The 6,810-nt window shown below is 33.8% G+C and overlaps 1 pseudogene; it reads left to right on the top strand.

Annotated features, from left to right (window-relative positions):
• Window positions 1-1,714: 1,714 nt before the first annotated feature.
• On the top strand, window positions 1,715-4,655 carry LOC143240253 (uncharacterized; annotated as a pseudogene).
• Window positions 4,656-6,810: the final 2,155 nt, after the last annotated feature.

Raw genomic sequence — 6,810 nt, 5'->3', positions numbered from 1 at the left:
AAAAGACTTCTAAATCTAATATTAATATTCCGTGAATATTCCGCAACTCGTCAGACATGACTCAAGTGTCTTATTTTCCATATATGCTATTATATGGTGTGGTTTGTGATTTGAAAGACTTTTTTTTAGGTTAGACTACCATACACTTTATACATTTCAACTCTGTTGTACTTTTAGATTTTGTACATTATTCTGAAATTACCCTATTTTACACATTCTTCTGAAGTTATCTATATTACACATTACTCTAAGGTTAGGCTACTTTAAACATTGTTCCTAGGTTAGCTTATCCTACATTTTTAACATTGTTACAAAGTTAACTTTGCACATTAATATGAGGTTAGACTACATCTACTTTACATATTGTTCTTAAGTTAGCCTACTGCACACTTTAGATTATATAGAGGTTTCTGAGGTTAAGTTTCTTTATACTTCACACAGTGTTCTTCTAAAGTTAAATTAATTTACACATAATTGTGACGTTAGAGCACCTTATACATTGTTTAGGTGTTATCCTACCATACAGTTTACACTTATCTAGGAGTAAACAACTGTAAAAAAATATACAACAATATAGCCGCCCACCAGTTAGTTTTGTAGTGTTTGCATTTAGAAATTGAGATAAGGGAGGCAAATGTATACATGATTTTATATAACCTACTGTTTCAAGAAAAATAGCGCAAGCTACAAGAAAGATTGAGATTTCTTTACAGTTGACGGACCGGCATGGCCAGATGGGTTAAGGCGTTCGACTCGTAATCTGAGAGTCGCGGGTTCGAATCCCAATCGCATCAAACATGCTTGCTCTTTCAGCCGTGGGGGCGTTATAATGTTACGGTCAATCCCACTATTCGTTGATAAAAGAGTAGCCCAAGAGTTGGCGGTGGATGGTGATGACTAGCTGCCTTCACTCTGGTCTTACACTACTAAATTAGGGACGACTAGCGGAAATAGCTCTTGAGTAGCTTTACGCGAAATTAAAAAAAATAAAACAAACTTTCCGGTTGAAAACTTAATTTTTAGAAATCTATACCATTGTGCGAATATTTTATCTAAACATTCCTAAACTGATGTATATCATCTTTGTAAAATTTTCGTCGCGTTAAAGCAGTTTACTTGATGGTGGATCACTTTTTAAAAAGATATTATTATAGTTTTGCGGTACAGGTTTAGGATCAATTATCCATTCACAATAATTTATAGATAAACAAATTATTGTAAATATTGTTCATTTATAGGACCAACCAAGATATATACCAAGATTTATAAATGTCAGAAAAACTAATACTTATAAGAGCAAAAGAAAATAAAACTATAAATTTAGCTTTTCTTTCTATAAATACATTTTTAAAATCGTTTTGAAGGTCTTTTACCAAATCCTACAACAAATATAACATTGAAGTAGATTCAATACACATGAAAGAGCTCGATTTATGTCTACTTCAAAAAAGTTTTTCTCATTTCGTTAAAAGGGATTTTTAAAACGTAAGATGACAAAAGCTCTTTCAAAATCGCGACGCTGTAGTATGTTACCATTTAACGCTTATTTAACAAAGAGGATTTATTTTAAAATTTCATTTCATTTTCTATAGCAATTTTACTACATTTAAATATACTAATCAGTTTATGTCGTTGATATTAAAACGTGGAACCATCACGAATGCTAATTATTCCGTACATCAAGTATGATTCCCTTTTTCACTGTTTTTCAGATCGAAGCCATTTATTTAGTATCATGATGATGGTAAAGAACGAGCCTTCAACAAAACAGCCTCGTCTTCAGGAAATCCAACCCCGCAGTTTTTCCAAAGAGAAATGGTTTTCGTTCCTGATGTTGTAACCTCTTTTCCCCACTTTCCTAGCCAGACCGAAGATTGGGCAAACCATATCAATGTGCCAGTCAATCTGACACCACAACTAAAATCCTTAAATCTCTTTTCTGAAAGGAAACAACGTGAGTTTATTCCGGACTCCAAAAAGGACGACAGCTACTGGGACAGACGAAGAAGGAATAATGAGGCAGCTAGAAGGTCACGCCAGAAACGTCGTTTAAATGATTTGGTGCTTGAAAGCAAAGTATTGAGTTGACTAAGGAAAATATCATCCTAAGAGCCGAGTTAGGAGCTATTAGAGACCGTTATTGTATTTCAACGGAAACATTACCAAATCCTGATAAAGTACAGCTCACCTCCTGCGCTGAGGTACTTGACCAATGCTCTCTAGTTCCTAGCATTAATTCTACCAACGTCACTGACACGTCTACCTTTGTTAATGTTCAAGACATGCTCAGCTTAACATCTTGCCTTAATACTACGTCTAATCAGTCTAGTGCACAGTCAATCTCTGTGATGAGACCAGTTCCAAAAGTACCCAGTGACAGTGATTGTGATTACATCACTAACAATGACACCACTCTTGCTTCTCCAATCAAACACTAACACATCTAACAACTGTCCAACTCTAAATCGTAGTTCATCTCTCCCTCCTCTAGCTTCACGAAGTCCTCCTGTTGACCAAGAGTCTGTTAGTTCTCCTAGTTCCTGGTCATCAATAGATGACAGTTCTCAAACTAGTACCAGCGGACATTCCCTTACTTCTTTCTCCCTACCTCATAAATTGAGACATAAGTTTCACCTCGGAGAGCGAGAAAAGCATCATAATTCACTTAGTCCAACAGATAGTGGTCGGAGTAGTAGACGTGATAGCAGCAGCACCCGAGAAGACCTATCTTCTATTTCTTCTGATGGGGACAGCACTGGAAGTAATGATAACCACAGTCTCAGTTCTACAGATATCAAGTTGAATAATCGGTCTCAAAGACGATCCACTCACAAGGATAATCGTCATTTACTACAAACTGAAAACTCTCAGCTCCGCTCCGAACTCCAAAGATTAGCCTCAGAAGTAGAAAACTTACTGGACGTAATGATTCAAGAAGGCAGTCAAATGGAGTCTGATGGTCAGCATCTTACTGAAGAACAGTACGCTATGTCACATGATTATCGTAACTAGAAATAATGTTGAGTTGATTTTAATTACTGACAAAATAAATAAAAAAAAGGTTGTGGTTTCTTTGAAATTTCAATTGATAAGGATTCCCAGCTTGATCACCTTTTACTGCGCTCACCAACAAGAAATACCTAAAAAAATTCTCGAATTCAATAAATTTACTTCCATCCACTTTTTTACTGCTTTTCTTAATCCGGTTTACTACCACCAAATTGATTGCAGTAATTTTTAATTAGTTCAGTATCAGATCCGTGTATTGCGAAATATGATTTTCTTCAATCAAGTAAAATAATATTCCATATTTAAATATCTGAGTCATTTATGTATTATTGTGACTGTGTGAAATATTCAAGAGAAAGTTTTATTATCAACTTTTATATAAGAAAACAAATACACCTACCCTGCAAAAAAAGGTAGTTTTAAAAACAACATAAGTTATGTTCTCTGAAACACGAGTCTCGTGCTTCCATATCCATAAAATAAGTTCAAGATAAATATTGTTTGTGTTTCTCACAGCAAAGCCACATAGGGTTATCTGCTCAGCCCACTTCGAACCCTTGATATCAGCGTTGTAAATCCGAAGACATACCGGTGTACTAGCGGGGAACTCAAGATAAATATAATTTAGTGATTATGATTTAACAAAATGGAACACAACTACATTGGCTGACGTTCAATTTTTGTGTTGACTTTTATGTAATAGCATATAACGGTATTCATAAATATAGTATTTTCATAACATATATATTAAAATACTGCGGAAAAACAGTATTCTGAAAACTCGTCATCAGAACGTGGCTTCAGAACAATGTACTTGAGTAAATAATAATTTGAATTCAGTATCGCACACGCTGTTTGATAGCTCAAAGAATAAAAGTGTTTAAATCTACTACAAAAAAATTATACAATAATTCACACAAATTTGTTGTTGTTATCATTATTTAGAACACAAAGTTTTTCGCAAGTAGAACGGCCTTTAACATATTTATGTTCCCCATTTATTCTTTAAACGAATGTAACACGTATAATATTTTAACTTATATGTTTCCAAAGGTCAAAGCGAAGTTTTATCACTCAAACTGTCAGACCTTAAAAGAGGTTACCCTCCAGTTGCTCAGCGGTATGTCTGCGGACTTACAATGCTAAAACCCGGGTTTCGATACCCGTGGTGGGCAGAGCACAAATAGCCATTTGTGTAGCTTTGTGCTTAATTCAAAACAACAACTTAAAAGAGGTTTATCAGTAACTGTATGTTATTAAGCGTGTAATTTGTTTGAAAATGTTTAGTAAAGCACAATGGATGTTTGATTTGTTGTCTAATGTTTTACCAAAAACCTTAGCTTGTAATAAGCTTCTTGCCTCTTTTGTAAGTATATGACATTTTTCACTTGTTCAAAAATGATAAACAAAATGTACTAACACTTTAAACATTTAGTATAGTTCGTATACCTCTCACTTGTCGTGTAAGAAGTCTTCAGGTTCAATACCATTCGTGGGAAATCCTCGAAATGTATTTACAATTTAATCGCTCCTTGACACTACAACATGTGTTCCTTTAAATAAAGAAATAATGTGCGTGGCTACTGGTGTAAACACTGTCTTCATATAAGCTGTAAAAGTTATTATTTCTGAATAAAATAATTGTACTCTTATTTGTTCTACACAATTACTGACGTTAAAATCAAATTTTTCAAGAGAAAAATGAGCAAAAAACCGAATGTTAATCTTGCTTTCTTGTAGTGTTAGGACTAGAAGGTACTCATTTGGAAAGTTCTGTCTTGCGAACGTATAATAAATAATTTTTACTTTACTTGATTAAATTTAAAACAAACAAAAATTGCTAATATATAAGATAAAAGCTAAACTTGTGTGAGTGAGTGTTTTGCTGTTAACCACAGGGCGAACCAATGTACCCCTGTTACAGCAGGTATTGAAACCCAACTTTTAGTGTTATAAGCACTGAGATTTGCCTCTGAACGACTGGGGGGCATCAGATAAGAAATGTTAAAAATGAATAATTTTTGAAGCGTTTTTTATTTCTTTATTCGCCTTTCTATTATATTCGACACACAAATTTTAATCGTATAAAGACTATAAAATTGTAAGGTTTGGTTGTTTGGACTGTCTAAAACTTGCTGTTAAACCACATTAAAAATACAAAAGAATAATAAATCATGCCATCCTATATAAAGACATACTAAAGGTGCTGTAAGAGATGCCTGTAAATTTCTGTGTAATCGAACTGTTGACACGGAAACCGTCATCCTCGTACACAGGATGGATTAATGAAGGGACCTCCTTTTTTTGATGGCAACTACACTACAGGATTATTTTCAACATGCACAGTCGTCAGATACAGAATGATTGCATATGGCGACATATCCTGTAAGTAAATGATGTGGCTGGAGAATCATTTGAATATTACGTACTCGACTCCTGTATTAAAAACACCTAATACTAAATAGTTATGTTCATTGTTTATTTATTATTTCGCTATGCATGTCATGCGAAAGATTATGTTACTTTTAAGAGTATGTTTGCTGTACTTCAAAGGAGTTGCTTATAAAGCATTTGTCCATTTAAATATCTTATTTTTTCGAAAGAATAAAAGTAAACAATATATACAGGTTTGTATTTACTATATAACAGAAGAAACATAAGTAAGACGTTTATGGGAGACATCTGTTAATTATATATACATATTAATAGTATAAATCCTGTTTGATCTTGTATCTTGCAAATGAACTAGAATATTGACATGCTGGTTAGATGCTTTATCTTGGAGAAGAACATACTTTAAATGGCATATAATCCATTAAATGTTGCATTGCGCATTTTTAATTTGCGATTTATTATCAATATTCTCACCTGTGAATTCGGCTGTACAAGAATTCAAGCCTAATGTATATTCTGCATGTCATTAAAGGCGACTAAATCAACTCTTTTTTTTTTACCCCCACCGTTAACCGGCATATAATTGTTGAGGGAATGAGTGTGATACCCATACAGGACTAAAGAAACACCTGTCGAAGGTTGACATTTAAATGAAACATAACCGATCATCAGATAAGAAGATGGTGTCTCGAAAAGAAAAGAAAAAATAAATATATGTCTACCCAACAGAAGTCAACGGAAAACCACTTCAGTATCTTGTCAAGAAACATCATGGTGATGTGCGGATTACGCAATAAAGAGAATAACGCAAAGAGGATCTTTTCAGATTATGCTATCCGTCGCTCAGTCATGTTGCTTATACGTAACAAATAGTACCTGACTGTTAGAAAACTGTTATCTACAATGAAGGCACCACCAAGATTGCCACATGGAATGTCAAAACAATTTACCACGGTAAAAAGCTAGGCAATGTAAAACATGAAATGAATAGGCTGAAGATTAACATCCTTGAAATGTGCGAAACAAGATGGAAGAATAGAGGAAACTTTTAAGCAGGTTATTTTAAAATTATTTACTCAGGATGATAAAAACACAAAAAAGGAGCTGCAATAAACATATATAAGGTTCATTCAAAAATATCTTAAGTATTGAATTTTATAAAAAAGCGTTATATTTATTAAACTGGGAGAACAGCCTTTTGACACTTTTATCATTCAAGTGTATGCTCCAATATCATAAAGCAGTGAAGAGAAAATGACAAATTTTATGATATTCAAGAAAAGTCAAGTCCAATGGAAGACTCTAAAGGTGATAATTATGTTAGAAGATAGGAGAGGACTGAAATCAAACAGAAGAAGAAGTAGTAAAATGTCACTGATTAGAACAAAGAAAGAGAGAGAAGAAAGA

The sequence above is a fragment of the Tachypleus tridentatus genome, chromosome 2, assembly GCF_004210375.1.
Source record: "Tachypleus tridentatus isolate NWPU-2018 chromosome 2, ASM421037v1, whole genome shotgun sequence".
Lineage (NCBI taxonomy): Eukaryota > Metazoa > Arthropoda > Merostomata > Xiphosura > Limulidae > Tachypleus > Tachypleus tridentatus.
This window is presented reverse-complemented; position numbering and strand designations above follow the sequence as displayed.